The sequence below is a fragment of the Canis aureus genome, chromosome 23, assembly GCF_053574225.1.
Source record: "Canis aureus isolate CA01 chromosome 23, VMU_Caureus_v.1.0, whole genome shotgun sequence".
NCBI lineage: Eukaryota > Metazoa > Chordata > Mammalia > Carnivora > Canidae > Canis > Canis aureus.
Genome location: NC_135633.1, coordinates 6957801 through 6981649, shown reverse-complemented (window position 1 = coordinate 6981649; position 23849 = coordinate 6957801). Strand labels below are relative to the sequence as shown.

Below are 23849 nucleotides of genomic sequence, written 5' to 3'. Positions count from 1 at the left end.
GGATTAGTGTATCAAAATGGAACTGCCCCATTGGATTCTGTGGTCATGTGCTTCTTTTGTCCTCTTTCTTCTTGTTCGAAATGGCTTTCTATGCTAAATGGTTAGATCACTGTTTTACATTTGTACATATTCAATTACATCAGGTGTGGCTCCAGGGAATTTCAAAACGTTATTAAAGTTAGTGAAACCATGCAAACTGTTTGAAATAGACATAAAATGTTATTTCCATGGGTGTCTTCTTATTACGTTTGTTCCAGCTAAACCATATGTGGTGAAAGGCAAAATGCAATAGAGGTGAGTCAGTCAAGGAAAGCAGATCGGCTACCCATAAATCCATGGTAACCAACCTTGGTGGATGGTCAACACTGACAGTCTGTTCTCCTACATTTGTCTGGTCACCTTCTTTTGTTATTTTGACCTAAACTTCAAATCTTAACTCTCCTTTCTCTTTCTCAAAACTAAGCAGATGATGTCATCATTTACTTTTTGGAGAAAATACGAGGTTTATGAATATATAGGCACACACACACACACACACACACACACACAAATGCCTGCTTCACTTGCCATCAAATATCCACACTTGCCATGTATACTGAAGTAAGCTAACAATGCTTCTTCTTGGTTAGAGTAGATGTGCAGCCCCTTTGTCCACCCTGGGGTAGTACCTCCTTATATATTTTTGATCTTATCATCTTCACTCTTCTCTGAAAATTGTATTATTGGTTAACTCTTATTCCTTTTCTTTTTTATACATTGTGACTCTCTTTGGATTCCTCCACTGGTGTTTAAACATCTTCAAGTCTCTTCTGTTTCAAAATTAAAATCTTTCTCTCAAATGCTACATCCTGCATCATTTAGGAGTCTATCTCTCTCTTCACTTTTAAGGCCACATATATATAAAGATATGTTTCAATTCATTTCCAACTCACTCTTCTGACCTCACTAGTCTGGAGTCCAGACCCCATCATTGTGCTGAAACAAGTCTCATGAAAGGCCCTCAAAACCTACTGTTGCTAAAGCCAGTGAATATGTGTAGGCCTCATTAACTAACTTCTCAGCATTATTTGATTCTGCTGACCACTCCTTTCTTCTGGAAACATTTTCTTGCCCATTATTACAGGATCTATTACTTTCTTGACCTAGTTATAGCAATGGCTGCTCTCTTTAACCTCTTTGTCTTCTTTCCTTAGCCATTTAGCATTGAAACTTCTAAAGTTCTATCAGAGACCCAATTATATTGTAACTTTGCACTGTGTTTCTTAGAACCATCATCTATGCTCATGTCTCCATTGCTCCCAAACATAGATGACACTCAGACCTATATCTCCAAGGTGGATAGCTCCTTTGCATTTCAAGTAGTAATTTGCAATAGTCAACTTGAAAAATGGTCTCAAAAACTCTTCAGACATAACACATCCAAACCACACTCATGACTCCCCTTCTTTCACCAAAATCTTTACCCTTTTGTGATGGTCCATGTCTCATCCATTCAGTTGAATAAAACAGATATTTTGAAGTTATCTTTGACACCTTCATCTCCCATACCTTCTGTATCCAATCTATTATGCAGTTGAGTCAATTTTTTCCCTTAAGACTTAATTAAACATATCTACTTTTCTGTCCTCATGAACAAATCCCAGTCCAAGCCAACATAATCTCTCTGCCAGACATTAAAATATCTCCAGAAATGTATCCCTGTCCATGTTTTTACTTCCTCTTGCTTCCCCCACTCTAATACATTCACCATGCTATAGACAGAGTGACCTGAAGATGTCATCTCTGCTTAAAACACTTTGGTGGCTTTCTATTTTTCATAGATAGAGATATATAGATATAGATCAAAATTTTTGAGTAGTTTACAAGGCTTGGTTTGTCCTGCCCCTTGGTCATCCCATTTCTCCCCTGCCCTTTGCTTCCTTTGTTTTAGACACACTGACCATCTTCAATGAATTGAGGCACCATGCTGCTTCTCGCCTTGTGTTCTTCATGAAGTACTACTACTTCTTTGCTTTACCCATGTAACTCTTATTTTCAGATCCCACTTCATTCATCACTTCCCCTAGAAAGCCTGCCTAATATTCCTGTCTAGATCAAATCTTCCTATTATACGATCCCATGGTAGCATTTACTTCTCCTTTATTTAATGCATCACCTTCATAATGTTATATTTATTTATGTAATAATTTCATTAATCTTTGTCTCCCCTACAGGACTACATACTTAAAGAGGACAGGAAACTTATCAACTTATTGTACCCCCAGAATCAAACATAATGTCTGATTATCATTAAGTATTTAGGTACATAAATAAATGAAAGAAATTTCACGTGTTTTTGTGTACAAAATCACTTATAGAGAGCAAACTTTCTGCATTTGAGGGTAACATTTCACCATTTATGGGAAGGGGGCATTTTGTAAATTTCCTTTATTGGTCAAAATGTACTCCTCAAGAACTTGGAAAGCCTCAGGGGTAATCTAGAGGTCAACTGGGAGGTAAACAAAAGGGAAAGTTACATGGCAGAGAACCAAAACAATTTTCCCTGTGTTTTACGTTAGACTTCCATGGACTGTTTTGTTTGAATGAGTGTCCATTCTTATTCCCCGTCAGAAAGGTTTGAAAATGACTGAACTAGAGGCATCTGGGTGGCTCAGAGGTTGAGCTTCTGCCTTTGGCTCAGGTCGTGATCCTAGGGTCCTGGGACCGAGTCCCGCATCTGGCTTCCTGCATGGAGCCTGCTTCTCCCTCTGCCTATGCCTCTGCCTCTCTCTGTGTGTCTCTCATGAATAAATAAATAAAATCTTTAAAAAAATAAAAAGCGTGAACTAGTCCATTTCAGTGGACAGATAAGAAAACAGAAGCCCACGTTAAGAAAGTGAAATAACCCCAAGTTGCAGAGGTGGCTAATGTACAATCTCTGTATTAGAGGAAAAAATAAAGAATCCCCAAGAGGAGGAAAATTGCCTGGAAAAAATATAAGTAGTCTTCTAATCACAAAGAGAAATAGTTCCTTTCCCTCTCCTCCTTCCTCCTCATTGGTAGTTCCCATTTCCTCCTGCTGCCTTTATTCCCACAGTATTTGTTACATTAGCAAGCAATGGCCTTCACAGATGGAATGTGAATGTTTCATGGTCTGGCTTTGGACAGGAGAGCTGTTCTGGTAACTACGTTTCCCAGGCAATGTTCATTCTGTCATTTCCCAGATGGAGACGGCAGGTATTTTTTAATGCCAGAACTTTCCTCAAATAACTAATTGACTGTCATTGTTTTTTTGTTTCTGGGGTTAATTTGAAAATATTTAAGCATTACCTTAATCCATACAGATACAATCCATCTGTGCCAAGGAATCCCAATAAGCAGAAAATTACTAACTCTGGGAAATGACAAAGGGTTGTGGAAGGGGAGGTGGGGGGGGTGACTGCGTGACGGGCACTGAGGGGGGCACTGGACGGGATGAGCACTGGGTGTTATACTATATGTTGGCAAATCGAACTTCAGTAAAAACAAATAGAAAACAAAAAGCAAAGAAAATGAATTAGAGGCATAATATATTGTTATCCTTCTTTGCAAACACCAGAGGGCACTAAATACCGAAAAAGAAGCCAGGAATGTTACAAACTACAGAAATAGATTTTTCTCACTAGAGGGAGCAAAAGAAAAGTTAGAGTAACAACTGTACAGACTCTTGAAAAAATCTATGTAGAATATATATATGCTGCTTCAAGATAGGAGAATAAGTATTTATCTTATTTAGAGAAACAGTACTACCAGGGGAATTATAATAAAAACCACCCAGAAAAGATAATCTCTTCCTCAGGTATCTTAAAGTGATAGAAAATCTGTATCTGTATCATATACACCATCGCTATCTCTCCCTGTCTCTGTTTGTCTCCTTCTCCTCCCATTCCCTCCTTCCATACTTAGGCCTCTATTTCTAGCTCCATCTCCGGCTCTTTCACTATCGGTATGACTATCAATATATGTGTGTATGTGACATAAAACAAGCAGTGAAAACTATAACTTCTCAATAGAAAAGTGAGTAAAACATAAAAACAGAATTCACAGAAGTAATATGGCAAAAGAGATATAAGGAAAATTTTCACCTATAAAAAATCAGTGCAATATAAAACAAAAAAATGATAGTGCTACAAGCTAGTAAGTATATAATATAATAGGCACTTTCATATACCATTGGCAGGAGTATGAGATTGGTTAAAAATATTCCAGAAAGCAATGTGGAGATCATACGTGTCGATGGATAGGTAGATCCATAGGTAGATCTTTTTAACTTGAAAATTTTCACTTCTTTAAGTCTTCCTTAAGAAAATAATAAGAGATATGTAAAATATGAATGTACAGAGGCATTTGCCAGAGCAATATAATAATAACAAAGTGGAAGTGAACTTGATGTCTTACAGTAAAGAAAATGTTATAATAAAGTATTATTATAGCCATATGATACTATGCTTTCACTAAATTATAAGGTCTTCAGAAATTAATATTATTTGATAACATAATACAATGTTAAGTTAAAAAACAGAAAACATAATTATTTACCCAGTATGTTTCCAATATATTTTTAAATATTCCTTTATTAATGGTGGTTAGATTTACGGTGTAGGCTTACAGGTACTCCTTATTTTCTTTGTAAACTTTTCACACTTTCTAAATGTTCTAGACTGTGTAATGTACCAGTCTTATGATTAGGGAAAAGAATGCTTTTAACTAGTATTTTGAAAAGAAAACAAAATTTCCAAAAAGATGCAAGAATAGTAAAAGATTTTATTAGGATAGATTTAAAGAGCTGAAAATGCTCAGGTTAAAATATGTATTTCCATCTACCTACCTATCTATCCATCCATTATCCATCCGTCTGTCCATCCATCCACTTATCAAAACACACGCATATGGGTGGTATGTGAGTACTTATTTTGCAATGTGCTTGCTAGCATTAAGTAATATAATTTGTTTTTGTTTTATATTACTTTGGTTATTGTTGAAGCTGAATATATATCTTATGATATTTTGGGCCTTTAGTAATTCCATTACTGCAGTGAATTTTCTACTGTTTAATGTAGAGGCCATATTCAAAGTTCACCTCTATACCAATAATTTCTATGTCAGAATTTTTTTCTTCATTCAAGAAACCAATTCAGGATCATACAATGCATTTACTTGTTTTATTTATTTATTCTCTTTTAATCTGGAACAGTTCTTCAGGCTCTCTTTGTCTCTGGTGACATTGACTTTTTATGATGACCACAAGCCAGTTATTTTGTAAAACATTTCCCAACAATTTATGGGGGTTTTCTTATAATGCAGTACCGGCTATATATTTTTGTCTGGGACAACCATGAAGTAATTTTTTTTCCTCTACGAATCACATCACATGCCATTCGTGGTGATCAATAACTAATTTCTGGAAAGATGCTTTGAGATAATGTACATATCCTGTATCTCATCAAAATTTACACTATAGTTCTATTACCCTTTGATGATTCATGCCTGAATCAATTATTACTAAGCTAATCACAAGATGGTTGATTTTCTAATATCATCATTCCTCTACTCCTATTAATAGTTTTCATTTTTCTATTATAAAAAATTGTCCTTTCTATTTATACATATTAGCAGTACAGTCACATGGATTTTTTTTAATCGATGGGTTATAATCCTTTACTACTGTTTCTAATTTTAATATACCTATGGTGCCAGATTTGACCATTGGAAGCCCCTTCAGGAGAGTCCTTTGTCCTATTGACATGTTCTCAGTTTTTTTTTTTTTTTCCAGCACTTCCTTACTTTGTGCACCACAAAATGTTCCAAACTCATCCTGTACTTTTCCTGTCTTTCAACCATGGAAAATTCCAATCCAACGCTACAGGTACTTTGTAGCCTTCTTCTCTCCCATATTTGTATCTCATTTCTCTAAAAGTGAAAACTCTACTTCCTAACATCATCACTGTCTTTACTCATTGACTAAAGATTGCAATACGCAGAAAGTAGTTTAAGATTTGCTATACAAATACTACTGTGATATCTACCAAGTAAAGTGAAAGCTTAAGTCACAGTTCTTTTTGTGGTTAGAATAAAGATATAGATCAAAGGTTATTTGAAGTTTAAAAATATTTTTTAAGCTACTTGGTTAGTCTTTTATCCTCTTTGTTGTGGATATGTTATTTGAAACCTTATTTTTTAACAAAGATAATTACATTTAGTTAGGGTTAGCTTACCTGAAAAAGTTAAATGGAAGGTTCTTATGGGCTTATTAATGCATTTCCATTCAATGCCAAATTAGAAATATTTTCATTTATTTCATTTTTACAATGTTTATTTTTGAGGATAAAAAGTATCCTTAACCCAAAGTATAAAATAAATATCACTGGGTCCATTCTGTTACAAGTAAATAATTGAATAAGTAAACAGGGAACAAGAGATGAATCTTCCATGTCGATGAATTCCAAATAATTTACGTAGTTATTTTGTCTTCAAAGAGGTAGAACATAACTCTTTACTCTCCAAATGTGAGCTGCCCATTTCTCTCTGTTTCTCCCTCCTTTCCTCCTTCTCTTCTTTCCCCTCTCCTTTTTTATCCTTATCCCTCTATTTCTATCTCCATTTCTTTCAACAGTTTTAGTACCCTCCTTTTTCTCTCTCTTGCATGCACTGACTCTCTTTGGGCAAGTATGTGTGATTTGACCAGGATCCCAAAATAAAACGGATGTGAAACTTTCACTGACTCTTGAAAATCTCAACCGAAGGACCGGAAAGTAGGCAGAAGAATCGGTGAAGAGATGTCCTTAGAGAGAGCTGTTTCTACACCGTGAGTCCTCACTCCACCCCACTCCAGGGAGTGGATAAACCTTTACCAGAAGCTTATCAAGGCAAGGTTATATTTATAGGACCACTCTTAAGACTTAAAACGTGTTTCCACAATGAGAAAGCTTGAGGACGAGTAAAGGATTTATGTCTGAAAATACCAATACAGTCTATGGCAGCAAAGCTCTAGAGGTACCTTTGCTATCCTCACTGGGATAGGCCTGAACTCTCAGACTTTGTTGAAGCAAAGAAATGAGAGTTTTCCACAAACCAGATTGTAACCCATATAGGAGCAAGAGCAGTATTGGGTTATCTCCAGTATCTCCAGCAAAGCTGTCTAGAAGCCTAGAGGAGTCCTATCTGCAAGGAGTTGGATATAGCCAATAGACTGCTGGGGGCTAAGGAAATAAACTATAGGTAACCACTTGGAATAATGAAGCAACCACTCAGGCCAAGGGACTTAATGGAGAGAGGTGCTCATTGATGGTGATTGCTAAGGATCCAATACCATTTGCAGGTGTCTAAGATCACAGAGCCATTCAGCCTAGGCAGGATGCCTCTGTACCTGACGTGGGCTGGCTGGATGTCTGTGTCCCCAAAATTCATATGCTGAAGCCTTAATCCCTCATGTGACTATATTTGGAGATGGGGTTCTTCGGGGGTAATTAGGAGATGAAGTATTTATTTTAAGAAATAATTGAGTCAAAATGAGGCTGATAAAATGGGCCCCAATCCAATATCATTAGTATCCTTAAAAGAAGGAGAAATCTGAATACAACAGAGAGACATATCATGAGGGGAGACCATGTGAAGATTCTGAGAAAAGATGATCATCTGCAAGCCTCAGGAGAAACTGAACTGAACTGAACGGGCACTACTGACACCTTGATCTTGGATTTCTAGCCTCAGAACTTTGAGAAAATAAATTTCTGTTAAACCACCCCATCAGTGGCATCTTGTTATGGCAGCTCTAGCAAATGAATACAATATCACCTATATATCTTTTACATGTCACACTTAATTTCCCTTCCTGTTCTCTGTTTCTGACCCAAAACTCATTCTTCAAACCTAATTCATTCTCCTTCTGTTATTGTTCTTGGCTTCTTTCCTTAGTTGCATTTGATATCTCTTCCTCTTATATTAGGCCTGCTTTTAGCCTCTATGGATACAAAATCAATCTAAATGGATGCCAGCACTTTTCCTGAGATCTCTTTCACAGGGCTAATAGACCACCAAATCACATCCTTTCTATTCTCGTTTGTTTTTTTTTAAAAGATTTTATTTATTTATTCATGATAGACACAGAGAGAGCGAGAGGCAGAGACACAGGCAGAGGGAGAAGCAGGCCCCATGCTGGGAGCCTGACATGGGACTTAATCCCGGGGTCTCCAGAATCAGGCCCTGGGCTGAAGCCAGGCGCTAAACCGCTGAGCCACCCAGGGATCCCCTATCTTATCTATTCTCAACCCAAATCCTGTGGTTGAATTCAACCAAGGCCCGGAAACTAAAGCCTTGTAAACTTCTCATCAACGAATATCCAACCAAGACTTGAGGAAGTGAACTTTCTTCCCCTAGGGGGGCATTGGAAACAGTAACAAGAGACACTAATAAAGGACAGTTAGGAGAAAGGCAGAGACAAGCACATCTGCCCCCTCCGTGCTAAGAGGAAACCACCTTCAAAGGGTTTTACGCCACCCTGTAAGGAGCCCTCCACCCTTTCCCATGTGATGGATAGATGACAGAAACCTGACTGGGTGATAAGTGTGTGGAGGGTCAATCAGATTAAAACAGTCCTCCAACAAGCCCATAAAAACCTCTAGACTTAGAAATTCCGGTGGCAACCCTCTCAGGTGCCCTCCCTCTTCAGGAGCTTTGTCCTATGGCTCAGTACACTGCATTGCTGCCCACCACTCTTGGTCTGGTCCACCTCTTCATTCTTCGAAGCAGCCAAGAACCAAGAACAGAGGGCACTGAAAAAAAAAAGAAAAGAATAAAGAAAAGAAAAGAAATCCTGTAACAACAGGAAACCTGGAGTCCAGGTTCAAAGTCGTTGATGGCTCTTCAGCACACTAGTTGGAACCAAGCAGAGAAGCTGTTTGTCTCTGACAGCCTCACACCTGCTCTCCTTCATTTCCTCTCCTTCCCTTCTCCTTTTCCCCTATGCAGTGAGGATGTTACCAGGAGCAGTGTGTGGCTAGGTGATATTTCTCTCCCTTACCAAGGGTTCTTTTTACATAAGTTGCTATATGGACTTCATGGTGCTTTTGCTTGGGCTATAGGAATAAAGGCAATAAACTTATTGTCTCTCTCTCTCTCTCTCTCTCTTATTTATTTATTTATTTATTTATTTATTTATTTATTTATTTTTAGAAAGAGGTGCCAAGGCAATGGAAGAGGTGGAAAGAGTAGAGGCAATGGGATGATGTTTGCCACCCACCAAATCCCTTGGGTCATATAAGAGCTTCTAGGTAAGAGAAGAGTTAGGACCTGAGCGTGACGGACCCATGTCATGAGGGACCTAGTGAGAGCCTAGGAACTGACACTGCTGCAATGGGACTCAGTCACTAGGAAGTTGAAGAGAGGATCGGTCCCCTCCCTTTCCTAAAAAATGCTCTGCTATGACCTCCAGGAACAGGAGGAGCTTTAGCTTGGCTGGGTGTGTGCATGACCACAAGCCTGCTGAGCTTCCTTCAGGTAGCTGTGAATGCTGGGGTCTGACAAGGGAGAGCTGAGTAACACCTGCCAGATTCCACACAGCAGTTTGCTTGCAGGGCTGAGCCGAGAGATGGAATTTTGAGCATGTTTTACAGATGCTCTTTAAAGATCCCTGGAAATGGGGAGGCGAGATACTGGGCTGGGCAAGGCCGTGGTGCGGGGGTACATTGGGAGTACTGACTAGGGCAATGTTACAGTGGGAATTTACTTTTTTTTTTGGTCACATGTTTTCCATGCAGAGGGACTCCTAAATCCAGGATGAGCTCACCCTGCAATAATCAACTTAGTTACTTTCACAAAGACCCCATTTTCTTTTTTTTTTTTTAAGACCCCATTTTCAAATAAGTTCACATTCAGGGGTAAAGAACATGGACATATTTTTGGGGGGGGCACTAGTCAGCCCACTACACTGCTCTAGCAAAGCAAGTGTTCCTTCCATTGAAAATTACCATATTTTCTGTTCATTTCAATCAGGTGGGAAAATTTTGTTCAGCTTTATTTTCTGTGTAGTTTGCATTATCAGAACTTCAGTGTTCTTCATTTTCTAGGGGTAAAATCATATTTACTTGAATTTCATTTTTTTTAAATACATAGTCTTTATTTCCCTTCCATCCCTATGGAGTAGGAAGCCCCCAAATGCCTGCCCGTTACACTGTGCTCCACTAATACCAAGAAAGGCAGACTTGGGTGATTCACGACACAGGCCATGATCGATGGAACTATTTCTCTTTATTCCTGGGCACCATCCAGGCTTCATTTTCCACTCTGCTTTGCAGCTTGGTAACTAAATTCTGTCCACAGGGACATGAGCAGAAGTACTTATTGTCTCTCCCAGCTGGCCCATCAAACCTCTCATGAAATCACATATTCTCTCCCCAAATTTCCTAACCCACTCCCAGCCTGGATATCTGCATTCAGGGCCAACTTGAAAGCCATGTGTTAAAGATGGTGAATCTTTTATCAGTCTAGGTTTGTGAACAATTAAGTAAGACAGAGCTACCAACAGTGATTAGGAACATTGGTTTGGAATTTAATGGAGTAAGAAATATACTTCTCTTCCATTCGGTGTTAAGTCAGAGAGATTTTGAAGGTTATCTGTCAGAAGAGTAAATACTCTCTTGATTAATACAAGCAACTAGGGTGATGAGTATTCTATTCAATTAAGTCTTTCCTAATAAGGGAATTTGAAATTCAGAAACAGAATTCCATGGAAAATGAGAGAATAAAATTTAAATATTTCCATGACCCACTAAGTTCTAATGAAATAGCCCCTACTTTCTCCTCCTAATCTTCCTCTTCTAACATCCACACTTTACTTGCTGGATTTCCTTCACTCTGGTCTCTTTCCTAGACTTGAACACGTCACAGGGCCTTTGTGTATGCTACTTTTTTTACCTGGATTACTCTTCCTCCAATTTTTTTTGTTAGGTTGGTTTCTTTTCATTATTCCGGCCTAGCTTAAGCATCATCTTCCTAAAGAAGGCTTCCTAGATGTGCCTGTATTAACTACAAGAAAAGCAACCTCTCTCATGCCCTCAACCCAAGAATTCCAGATCACATTACTCTGTTGCTATTCCTATTAACCCTTTGAAATAATCATTTTAATTTGTTTATTTATCTCTCCTCCAGACACTAGAAGTTTCATTAGAGGAGGGACCTTTTTTGTCTTGGCTGCTGTTGTGTCCTCAAAGCCCAGAATAATGCCAATCAACAATGAAGATGCTCAGTGACGTTTGTTGAATGAGTAAACAAGGAGAGAAAAGAGAAAGAGGAAAAAAAGGAGAGAAAAATAATTGGTAGAACAGTCAAGAAGATCACTTGTTATGCACAATAAACTTTCATTAGTCATTCCTTCTTCCTTGTTTTTTGAAAGGACCTACTAAGTTTAGACTTTTCTATATTCTTAAAGAATAGTATTCTTTCAAATTACCTCTATTTTTCAGTGTGCCTCACATAGTAACTGGCATATTTCACAAAGAATAGAATATTTAATTACAATCAACAGTATCTGAAAATGTTTGAGACACAAGTTTTCACAGTTTGAGAACAATTTGCTGTCTTTGGTTGCAGCAACAGGAAGGGACTTAGCAAAAGACCACTGGGGCTCAGAGATTCACTGTATCTCAGGAGGGCTGGGCTTACGAAAGAGACAGAAATCAAAGCAATTTCAAAGTTGATTAAAATGATCTTCTTGCCCAGGAACTGGAGGGACAATAACCATCTTATGGTAGGAATGGCCTAGGCAGGACACCCAGCCATCCTCGATATGCCATTGTCACCATGACATACCTAACATGGTGCCTCTGTGAGATTCCACCTGCCACCATAGCAAATGCGTTCAGATCTTCTTTTATTTTTGTATCATTTGCTTAAGTTTCAATGAATCAAATGAGAGCACCTGATTGCAAAGCCTAGGTCATGTGACTGTTCCTTAGCTGCTACTCCATCGGTTTCTATGTTAGAAGAGAGCAGAGTAACTGAAATGAGAGACACATTGAAGGAAACTGTACTGACCAAGGCACCAAGGCAAGAACCTGCATGGTGAGTAGTTGGAAGTTCTCAAAGGAGGTCAAGATGAAGAGAAGAAGGAGAGTGCTTTGAGGGCACTAGGGAAGACCATGGTCCAGTTGGGAAGAGCCTTTTATCTGGGATTCAGAAATCTGGGCTGTATCTAGGAGAAAATGTGTATATTATTTCTCTTAACTAGACCATAAATTCCTTGAAGATTTAGAAGGTAAAATATTTATCTCTCCACCCCATCGCCACCCCACGCTGCCGACTACAAAAATACACGGCAACAAATACAGTACTTTGTACATCACGGGCAATCAATAAAGACCTTTCAAGTAAAGCAGAACATAGAAGATAACAAGTTGACTTAAACTCATAATAAAAGAATATAAATAGAAAGTCAGAGAGCAGTGCAAACTTAGAAAGAAGCTTGTTCATCCCCATCCTCTCCTACCTCACTTTTTTTAGGACCCTACAGTAAGTATAGTAAGTACAGCCCTCTATTCTCCTAGTCTCTAAAAGCTATCCAGGGTGATGGAGGAAATAGCACATAAATATGGTGTCATTAGACATGATTTCTAATCCTTGCTCAATTGCTTACCAGCTATGTGACCATGGGTGAGTCTTTAACCTCTCTGCTGCTGAGTTTCCTCATTCACAAACAGGGACCCATGCTAATGAGCTCCCTGTTGCCATAGTTTAACCTAATAGGGAAATCTCTTTCTGTACCCTCTGTCTTCCTCTTATGGAGGTACCAAATCCCATCCTGGCCTTCCGGAAGCTCTCCAATGCCCCAGGATTCATTTCTCTCCTTCTTCCCTCCTGTGCCCAGCCTCAGGTTCTCATCCACCTTAGAGGGAATAGCTTGTGATACGAGGAAATGGAACTTTAATGGTGCTTAGAAGCAATTATAGAGTAATCTTTATCAGGGCATCACCAAGAGGCATCTCCATAACATTAATTGATAATCACTTTTGCCTATAACACGCCTACTAGGTAGTGAGAGTTTTCAGCTGTAGTGTGCAAAATTAAAGAACCATCAGGAGGCAGAGTAGTGCAGAGAGGGAGAGCATGATCTCTGGGGTCTGTTTACGTCCGTGAAAATTCTGGCTCCACCACTTATGGGCTATGTGATTTTGGGTGAGTTACTAATACCCTCTGTGCCTCAGTTTCCTTATCTGAAAAAGAGGGAGGATAGCATGTTATATTCGGTTGTCAAAGAGAGTAAATGAATGAATATATGTAAAGTCCTTAGAACAGTGCCAGAGATAGAACTCAGTTGATTAAAATGATTAAGAGGAATTTCCCTAAATGTAAAGCAAATGATACTTATTCTTGTACTATTAACCTTCTATTATTTAAAATAGCTCAACTTACAGCGTGAGCAGACTTGCAAACTGACTCAAAGATAAACATTTCAAGCTCCTACCAAATGAAGGTGATGCACACTGAGCTTTATGAAGTATGACACATACTAGTCATTCATTCATGCATTGGGGAAAAAAAAAAAAGAATAAGTGACCTGAGCCAGGCACAGACATCTATAACCCACCCCTCTCTCACACACACACTTTTTAATTTTATTTTAATTTTTATTTTTTTGTCTATCTTTCAGACTAGGTTCATATCTTATTGTCTGAAGGACTATTAACTTTTAGGCAAGTTGAAATTTAAAGCCATTATAAAAACTATAGTATAGTCCTAATACAGGATAATATGGTTTAGTATAGTACAGTAGGTATGAGCATGAGCTCTGAGCCATAGTCAATTCCCTTATGTCTTCTGCTTGTCTTGCAGAGAAGCAGATTGAGAAAAGAAAATGTTAAGATATTTGCCCAAGAATACTGGGGAGTGGAACGACTTTTTACTGAGCTTCTGTAATGGGTTAGAGGTTTTAGAGTTCTCAGCCCATATCATCTCTACAACCCTCCAAAGAGGGCATTATGCCCATTTTACAACTAAGGAAACAGAGCTCCAACAAGAATCGGAAGCTAGTGCAAGATTATGAAGTCAATAAAGTAGCAGAATTGGGATTTCAAGTTCAGTTTGCCCAATCAAAATGTCATGGTTTTTCTTAGTTTCTCCACTTTTATCACTCTGCAGTAGCTAGATGGAACTATATAAAAGGAATATGGAATTTTTAGGTCAAAATGGTCAAATTTGGGAATTTCGTATAATTCAATGTGTACTTAGAGATGGGCTATGCAGAAATCATGACAACTCCTTGCTAGTACTCTTGCCTCCCTATCTTTTTCTTTACTTTTTCAAATTCACAACTTGACAGCTTAATCAGTAGGTATTGACACTGATTTGAAGGAAACATCATTGGGAAGGATCTTGGAGGAATATGAGATATGGTCTCTGCTCTCAGATGACTACAGTCCAGTTGGAGAGATAAGACAATCACTAACGAAACTAGCAGAAAGCAAAACAATGAAGGAGAAATTCATCTGGCTGTGTATTCCATGAATATTCATATGTCAAGCCCTGTGCTTGCCTCTGGTGGATGCAGTGATGAGTAAAAGAGACATGGTTCGTGTCCTCAAGCGGTAATGTAGGAAAGGATGGTGAAAAAAATAATTAAATAATCACAGATGTAAAATGTTTGGGGTTCCCATCAGTTCTTTCCTCTTCTGGCTAAACACTACTTACCTGGACAAGTTGGGGTTCTTCAGACCCTGCCGTGGGGTCCATCTTCAGGGCCCTCTGACCTCAGTGGAATAGATATTGATCAGTTAACTTTGGAAGCAGATCTGTTTTTATTTTATAGATTTCCATTTCTCTGTTCTTGAAGAATGACTTTTCTGGCAATTCAGATTAGAACTATCCCCTTAATGTAAAGCAAATATGTAATTAAGGAGGGTGGGGTCATTTTTCTGTGACCTTGGAACTAAATAAAGAATGTGATTAAAAACTTTCTCCTGAAAACGTGAAATTACAAACCACAGCAGGCTCAGATGCAATTATGTTCATGATTTGGGGAGAGTCAAATATATTCTGGATACTTCTTATGCTGCTGGTAGAAACCATGTAGCCACTGGGTGGAGAACTTGAAGAGGATTTAATAAGGAGATAAAACCCCAGTTGTAACCACTGAGGCAGTGAAACTCTTTAATCACTTTTTCTTTGTACTCATGGTTGAAATTATAACCAAATTAGATACTTTGAAAATAGACTATGTTTGCATAAACATATTTTATAAAAGGCCTCACTGATTTTAGCATACATAATTGTATGCTTTAACTAACTTAAAGTTCCTGTATTTCAGTCAAGTTTGGTTTTCTATTCAACCCAAGTTTTAAGGACTTCTTTGGAATTTCGGTAGTAGGTATATTTTAGGAAACGCAAATTGGCAGACAGCATATTTGATTCCAAGCATTAAAGCATCATTTAATGGGAATCTACTATTTCTCAGAAGCTTTTACTTTATTGCCACAGCACAAAAGATCATCTGAATGCTACATAATGGGGCACTTTAATCAATATGTGAGTCCATTGGGTCTTAAGAGTTCCTTCTGTCACTTCCAGCAATATTTATATCGACAATTTTATGCATCACACAGTTGATTTCAAAGTCCAGAAATCTTTGGGTTCGCCTCATAGATTACTAGAAGCATTACAGACTCATAAAAACAAATCCTTCCATGAAAAATAAAGGAATGAATAAGCATTTAACAATAAAAGGCTCTAGCTTCTCCAGAACTCTGCCACTTAAATACAACTCAACAAGAATAATAACAAATGTGATCAAATGAATATGGCATGCCATATTAAACAAACGAAAACATATGAGTTATTATATCATTGCAGCAAACAGTCCTGTGAGTTAGGAATTATTTTCTCCATTTTAAAAATAAGAGAAGGGAGGCTTAGAGAGGGTAAGAGACTCACCAAATAGCGCAGTGAAGAACTGAGAGAGTGAAGATTTGAATCAGTTCTATCAAACCCCAAAGCCAACACACTTATATGTACAAAATATTTCCTGATGGGAAGGAAGAAAATAAGCTATGAGGCTGTTAGAGGAATCTGAGAGGCTGTAAAGTGATAGCAGTAGGAAATTACCCATTGTGGCTTTCAACTAGAGGAAAGCATTTTCAATAACTGATGAGTGAGACATTTTAAAAGAAGAAATGACAGAAAATTGGTAATTTAGATACATATCACAAACACACTGGGCAAAATCAAAGCTAATTTTAGTTTCTACCTTGAAAAGCAATATAATGATTACGAGTATGAACAATGGAGTCAGGCTGTTCGGGAGCCAAGCTCTTGCTCCGTGTTTTAATAGCCATGCAATTCTGGGCAGTTAGTCTTTTTAAAATTAATTTTAATTTTTTAAATTTTTGTCTCAGTTTCCTAAATGTTTATAAAAAAAAAATTAGAGATTCTATCTTAGTGTGGGTTTTCCCTTATAGCCTGAGGTAAGACTTATGTACAAGAAGATTATTTTGGGAAGTGATTCTAAGGAAGTGGATTGAGGAGGGAGGGAATGCTGGGAAGAGTCACACATGAAAGGAAGAAAAAGCCAATCCAAAGGTAAATGAGGGATGGTCCCTCTGGTATACCCTTGAGGAACTGCATTAAATACACCTCAGAAATGCCCCACCGAAGAATGGCAATGACCTTACTGGTCCCAGCTATCTCCTGTTGTGCTAACTTCCTCCTTTTCTTTATTTCTTTATTTTTTTTTTTTTGATTTTATTTATTTATTTGAAACAGAAAGAGAGAGCACACGAGCAGGGGGAGGGGTAGAGGAAAGGGAGAAGCAGATCCCTGCTGTATAGGGAGCCTGATGTGGGCTCCATACAGTGTTAGATCCCAGGACCCTGGGATCATGACCCCAGCCAAAGGCAGTCACTTAGCTGACTGAGCCATCCAGGTGCCCCAGCTAACTCCCTCCTCCTTAAAGGTTTGCACATGTGTCATAGTAGCAGAGTAGAGACACCTAGGAACCCCATTTCATGGTGGTAGAGAAGCCCTAGGGCAGAAAGCACGAGATACTCGGTGGAGTTCAGGCAAGATCATTTCAAATTATACATGCGGACGAGTAATTGCCATACATAGTAAAAACTGGAGAACTCCAATACTAGAGATAGAAAGAATATCAGTGATTGCCAGGGGCCAGAGGATGGGACAAGGGGATTGACTACAAATGAATGGAATAGTTTTGGGCAATAGTCTATGGTTAGTGAATGTGGTGATGACACATATATCACAAAACTTATCTAACTGCACACTTAAAATTGGTGAATTTAATTATTAATATGATCACAATTATTACAAATTGTACCCCAATAAAGTTTATTTTAAAAGAGAGGGTAAACTAAGATATGCAGCACATACACCAGGTGTCTGATAATAGGTACCTACCTCATATCGTCATACAGTCACTGTAGTAATATGCACAAGCACATTACCTAGTACATATTTGAATAATAGTAGCTATTATCACTATCTTGAGAGAATCCTGATAACTTTGAAGTAAGTAGGAGAGCTGGGAGTTGGACTAGTTTGAAGGAAGATTGATTTGTTCAAATTAAGGGAATGCTAGAACACACAAATTTTGTAAGGAACTTAGAAATTTCCCCTTATTAAAAAATATTTAATTAATTTATTTAAGACAGAGAGAGCACACGAGCACAAATGGGGAGAGGAGTCGAGGGAGATGGATAAGGAGACTCCACACAGAACACAGAGCTGACACAGAGCTCAATCCCATGACCCCAAGATCATGACCTAAGCTGAAATCAGGAATCTGATGCCCAACTGACTGAACCACCCAGGCGTCCCACGAACTTAGAAATTTTCAATGGGAGGTACGTGTTGAGCTCGATATTTGAGAGAAGGCCTTAAAGAACAGATAGTTAATGGGAAAAGATAGTAAATGAGAATCAAAGGGACCTTTTAGTGAGAGGAGATGAAAGAGCCAAGGGAATCATTGAGTGGACAAAAAGAAAGATGAAAACTCACATTACTGAAGGTCTCTTACTTGACGTTTTAATTTAATTTTCATAACCACTCCTTTTGGTGGATACAATCTATATCCATGATGTAGAATAAAGAATTAAGTTTTAGAGAGGTAAGCCTACTAGTTCAAGGTTATGCAGCCACTAGGTGGTTGAGGGAGGATTCAAATCCAGGACAGGACTGCCTGGTCCAGAATGGTCTGACTTTAATGTGCACTCTAGGAGTGGGAGAGTGAGAATTATGGAGACTCGGAATAGCATAGGTCCTGAGAACCATTGTGTGGATTTGGAAGGAGGCACTGGGTATGATGACTAACACAGAGCAGTAAAGGGTAACCTCTAAGGGTGGCATGATAACCTTTCAGGGACATAATAAGGTTCAAAAAAAGATATGATGGTAGGGAAAATGTAGAGTTAGGGAGCATAGACTCATTGAGGGAAAACTTTGTGAAAGATGGAAAAGAAATATAGTAATATAGGTATATCCACTCAAGGTCCAAGATGCAGCCAGTGTAGACCATATGGCTTCTTTTCTTTTCTTTTTTTTTTTTAGCCCCTATTTATGTGTATGCCAAAGGAAAATAACAATACTAAATATCTCCCATTTAAACAAGAGGGTATGATTATTTTATACTAAAGGACACTCAGTAGTACAGGAAGATAATAGCACTAAAGCACAGATGGGGCTTAGCTTGCATCTTCTTGTTATTTGCTGCCACTATTTGCCAAAGATCCAGCATCTGTGTTCAAAGAGAAGCCAGGCGATTGGTGCTCAGATGGCGAGATGAGGTGCTGATTGACTATCTGTATCTGTGCTAATGCTAGTGGTTTCTTTAGGTACATTTTATAGTTTCCTCAGAATTAGAAAATTATTTCTCACAATGGCACTTGACATTTTTAAAGCCATAAGCCACTTCAAGCGTGTAATAAGATTACCTTCCCAGCTGCTAGAGGAGTCAGCTACTGGATGAACTAAGAGAATACAACATTTGCTGGTAAACCTTGGTCCTATCATTCATTCGAGGAATATTTACTGAGAGCTTTTCTGGGTCAGGCATCACTCTAAGTGCCATAGCAAGAGAAGGGAACCAGCAAAACCTCAGTTTCTATGGTGCGTATCCACAAGTAAATATGCATGAGCAGATACATGTAGAGTCAGAAGGAGATAACTGCTATGAAGAAAAATACCACAGCGTAAGAGTATAGGGATGTAAGGTTGTTGTCTTAGGGTGAACAGCGAAGTTCCTTCCAAGGAAATGATATTTGCATAGGAGCTGAGTGATGTAGGAGAGTCAACCACCAGGCATTGGTGTGAAGATCTTTATGGGGGAAGAGCAAGTGCAAAGTGCTTGGGGGAAGTAAATGGGTACGTGCTTTTGGTGTTTGAGGAACAGCAATAAGACAGCGTGGCTGGAGTGTGATGGGAGAGGTGGGAAATAATAATAGAGCTTTAGCCAGGCGGAGATCATGGAAAAATACAGCCCTGCAGTCCTGGTGACAAGAAGGGCATTGCCATTTTCCCTTACATGTGATAGAAAACCATGGGCAGATTGCAAGTGGTGGAGTGGCATTTCTAACCTCAGTTGCTGTCCCGAGCAGGCACAGGAGAGAATCACACAGTTGTTCGTGCCTTATTCTCTGCTGAGATCATTCCCCAGGATCTCTTCTTTAGTCTGGGAATCAATGCCATTTCCCTAGTAACAAGGCGGGGTTGACATACCAACCTTTTACAAGCATGTACGTGAGTGCTGAGTATTCAATCCCTCTGATGGTCATGGTGGTTCCAGAGGCCGGCCTGTGAAGCCAGCTTTTTCTAGGAGAGGAAAGAATGGAAGATAGTAGGCTGTGATGAAGGTGCTAGTAAACAGGCCTAGGGTTCTTGTAAAAGTCCAGGACCTGAAAGAAAAGAAAAAAAAAAAAAAAAAAAAGTCAAGGTGTCAAGGTCCAAAGAGGTAAGTTTTGCAACCAGAGAGATGTGGCCCTTCCTCTGAAACCAGGGAGTGGTGAGCGAGGAATCTTTATGGAGTCAGAAAGTGCCTGCAAATTCCGGAGACATGGTTGAAGCAGCATTTTGTGGGAGAAGGCAACACCCATGACAAGTGTCCCTCCCTACTGGTAAATAAATCTGTAATTTCGCCTCTGTCGTTCAATAGAACTTTCCCATGTTTGCTACGTTTTTATTGTTTCCACACTCCTTTCATGCATGTGATTTGTTGGACTTTCACAACAGCTTTGGGAGGTGGGCAGGGCAAGTAGGAGCTTTCACAGTCACAGATGGGGGGCCTGTGGCTCAAAGAAGCAAAGTCATCACCCTTTCAAGGTCATTGTGCTGTTCTGCTAATCAAGGGACAGAGACCAGAGCAGATTATAGGTCTTTGGACTCCCGATTCGAAGATCCATACCTTAGGATGTGCTATTTCATGAGGATTGAAGTGACGTTAAAAAAAAAAAAAAAATAGTTGATCCTTCAAGCCCCACAGGTTTGATCCACTTATACCTGGTGATTTTTAATAAATGCAATAAATGCATTTTCTCTTCCTTATGAGTTTAACATTTTCTTTTCTCTAGCTTACTTTTTTGTAAGAATACAGACTATAGCACATAGACAAGATATGCATTAATGGATAGTTTGTGTCATCGTGAAGGCTCCCGGTCAACAGTAGGCTATTGGTGGTTAAGTTTTTGGGGAGTCAAAAGTTTTCATGAAGATTTTCAACTGTGTGGGGGTGGATGCCCCCAACCCTCACACTGAGGGCCAACTGAACACGGAACGCGTGACATTTTTAGGGGCTAAAAAATAATAATAAATGCCTAATAGCCCCAAAGAGGAAACTTATTCTAGGAGTTAAAGTCTTGATATATAGAGAAATTGAGAAGGCAGACCAATCTAGAACATGGACTGGAGGTACCATGTCCTTTCTTTAAATCCCAGGAGGGTGGAGAATTCATCTGATGACTTCCCAAGGCCTTTCCTAGCCCCGGAGTCTAGCTCATGAACTTGTCCTCTTCAGAGTTAAAATCAGCTAGTCAATCAGGTTGCTAGAAGAAAAAAAAAAAAAAAATTGCTTATATGCAGGTGTTGCTCAAGCGCACACATTTAACTTCCAAACAGCTCAGGCTTTCAAACGTTGTATGCTGACGCCCCTAAAGCGTCTTTCCAATAGCAAATTCATAGTTTTACTTATCAGTTGGCAAACAATTATTTCAATCTGTCAGGTTAATTTCCATAGTATCACCATCTAAACACAGCTGTGTTTCTGTTATTTTTAAAATACTTTTGTATACCGCCCTTAGTCTAGGAAGCAAGAGGGAAATATTTTCAAGTTTGCCTATTTATTTATTTATTTATTTATTTATATTTTTAGTGACTTCCACATCCAATATGGGGCTCGAACTCATGACCCTGAGATCAAGAATCATCTGCTCTACACCTGAGCCAGCCAGGCACCCCTAAATTTTCCTTTTAATCATCACGACAAGTACATTTCTTAATCCTCACCAACAAAAGGCACATTTTTTTTTTTTTTAAAGGCACTACCAGATGATTATAGTAACACAGAAACAAAGACCAAATAATCTTGAAACAAAGGCAGAACTTCTTCATTTGGAGGGCTATTTGACCCCAACCCAATACTTAACTATGTGTTCAGTCACATTAAAAGAACATGTATTCATTATTCAGAATAAAGTTCTGGAAATGTGTGGTTGATTCTGTTGAAAGATGTGGGACGTTGCAACGGAGGAAATGGACAGATCCTAAAATTATAAATGGATAAGCAACATAAAATATTTCAGTGATATGGATACAGAGGAAATTTCTATGAGCTAAAAGTCGTAGGTAAGGTAAAGACCTTTTATCAAAGGAACAAAAGGAGCCTTCACATTTTTGTTAACAAAGTTTACAGGAAGTTGATAAAATATCAGCAAATATATCTTCAAAAATTCCATTTACTTTTGTGCAAAATCATCAATGAGATGTATTCTCACGTATGTCACTTCAAATACGGTACGGAATCGAGAAATATAAAACGTGATTTTATAAAACTATAGAAGAATAATGTTAATGCATTTATTTTTATTTAATCTATGTAAAACGAAGATTGTAGCCATCTGCTTAATCACACATCATCCACAGCACCTAGCAGAGGACTGGTATACAGGAAGAACGTGAAACAAATGATGTAGAAAACATCTTATTGGAATCAAACAATGATTAATAATCAAGAGGCAGAAACCAAACACACATAACAGATGATTTATTATAATCACACTTGAAACTATTGCTTATGTACATTCACATGTCAAACACAGTTTCCAAATGCATCAAGTAAGGAATTGCCAATAGTCTCAGATCACTTGACCAGAACTGATGCCGTTCCTAGAAGTTTAACAGGGAACAGATAGCGTGGTATAGAAAAGGAAAGAAAGGAAGACAAGAAGGAAGAAAAAGGGAAAGAAAGAGAAAAGCAAGGAAGAAGGAAGGAAACAAGTGATTTTCAATTCCGCAATTAAGCATGACCTTCCCCAAAACATCTCCTTCTAGGGCTGTTTCCTCATCTGTAAAAGGTAAATCTCAGTTCCAAGATGTCAATAGAAAAGGGACAAAAAAAAAAAATAAATAAATAAAAATAAAGGAATTGCATAAAAATGAAGAGGGGAGAGAGGTCAAGTCTTCCCTGGTCACCTCCTTATTCCTAAGTGGCCCATCCTTGACCCACAGTCAGTCACTCCCTCTTCAGCACCCGCAAGGCCTTGGGCCCGGACCAGCAGGGCGCCCTCAGCTCACCGTCAGCCACCTGTGTCCCCCCTGGGACGCTAATTCTTTGCTCCCGGGGGAGCTGGCAGTTAGGGTGTCCAGCGCAGCGAACCGGTTCAGAGGAGCCTGTGCCCCGGGAGTGGGACGCTCCACTGCGCTCCAGGCCTGCGGGCGGGGGGGGGGGGGGGGGGGGGGGGGGGGGGAGGGCCCGACAGCGGGGGGCTGCGGCCCTGAAGCCGCCCACCTGGCGCGGCCTCGGCTCGGTTCGCCCTCGGGGTGCCGCCGCCGTGTGCGGGGGGGGGGGGGGGGGGAGGGCGCCCCAGGGTGGCCCCGCGGCAGGTGCCCGGCGCGTGGAGCCCTAGGCCCGGGCCCTTAAGGGAGGCGGCTTTCCGTCCCCCGACAGAAAGCGGGCCCGGGGGGAGGGGTCCCTGCGAGCGCCACCCGCGGCGGCGAGGGGCCGGGCGATGGAGGACCACCCGGCGGGCCGGCGGGGACCCGAGGACCGGGCTGCGGACGGACCCGCGGCGGCGGCGGCGGCGGGGGGGGCCCGGCGGGGCGCCCAGAGGGTGGGGGGGCGCCCGCCGCACCTGTTGATGGGGCCGAGCGCCCCGGGGAGCCGGGAGGCGGCGGGGGCGGGGGGCGGCCCGGGGGAGGGGAGCGAGGACGAGGGGGCCGGCCCCGGGGAGACAGTAGGGCCGGGGGAGGGGGGGGCGAGCCCCGGGGACACGGCAGGCCCGGGGGATGGGGGGCCGGGGGGCGGCCCGGGGGAGGAGGGGGCGGGCCCCGGGGAGACCGTAGGGCCGGGGGAGGGGGAGGAGGGGGAGGAGGGGGAGGAGGGGGCGGGGGGGGCGTGCCCCGGGGGCGGGCGGGGGCGGGGGCGGGGGCGGGGAGCGGAGCCGGCGGAGGTCCGGGAGCGGTACTGGGAGGGCTCCCGGCCCCGCTACCGGGGGAGGAGGCTGCGGCGCAGGGCCCGGGAGCCGGGCGGCGGGAAGTACCGGCCGGAGAGGAAGCCCGGCGGGCTGCTGCGGGCGGCGCCGGGGGGCGCGGAGGAGGGGGGCGCGGAGGAGGGGGGCGCGGAGGAG

General features: G+C 40.6%; 2 long non-coding RNA genes across 2 annotated transcripts; one reads left to right on the top strand and one right to left on the bottom strand.

Moving 5' to 3' along the window:
• The first annotated feature begins 3093 nt into the window (after positions 1-3093).
• Positions 3094-11551, top strand: LOC144294529 (uncharacterized). Its single transcript, XR_013361891.1, has 3 exons — positions 3094-3160; positions 5792-5884; positions 11164-11551. It is a non-coding gene; the product is annotated as an uncharacterized LOC144294529 (long non-coding RNA).
• LOC144294528 (uncharacterized) lies at positions 8095-23242 on the bottom strand. Its single transcript, XR_013361890.1, has 4 exons — positions 22798-23242; positions 20921-21050; positions 19736-19907; positions 8095-8789 (listed from the first exon to the last, which is right to left on the bottom strand). It is a non-coding gene; the product is annotated as an uncharacterized LOC144294528 (long non-coding RNA).
• Between the last annotated feature and the right edge of the window lie 607 nt (positions 23243-23849).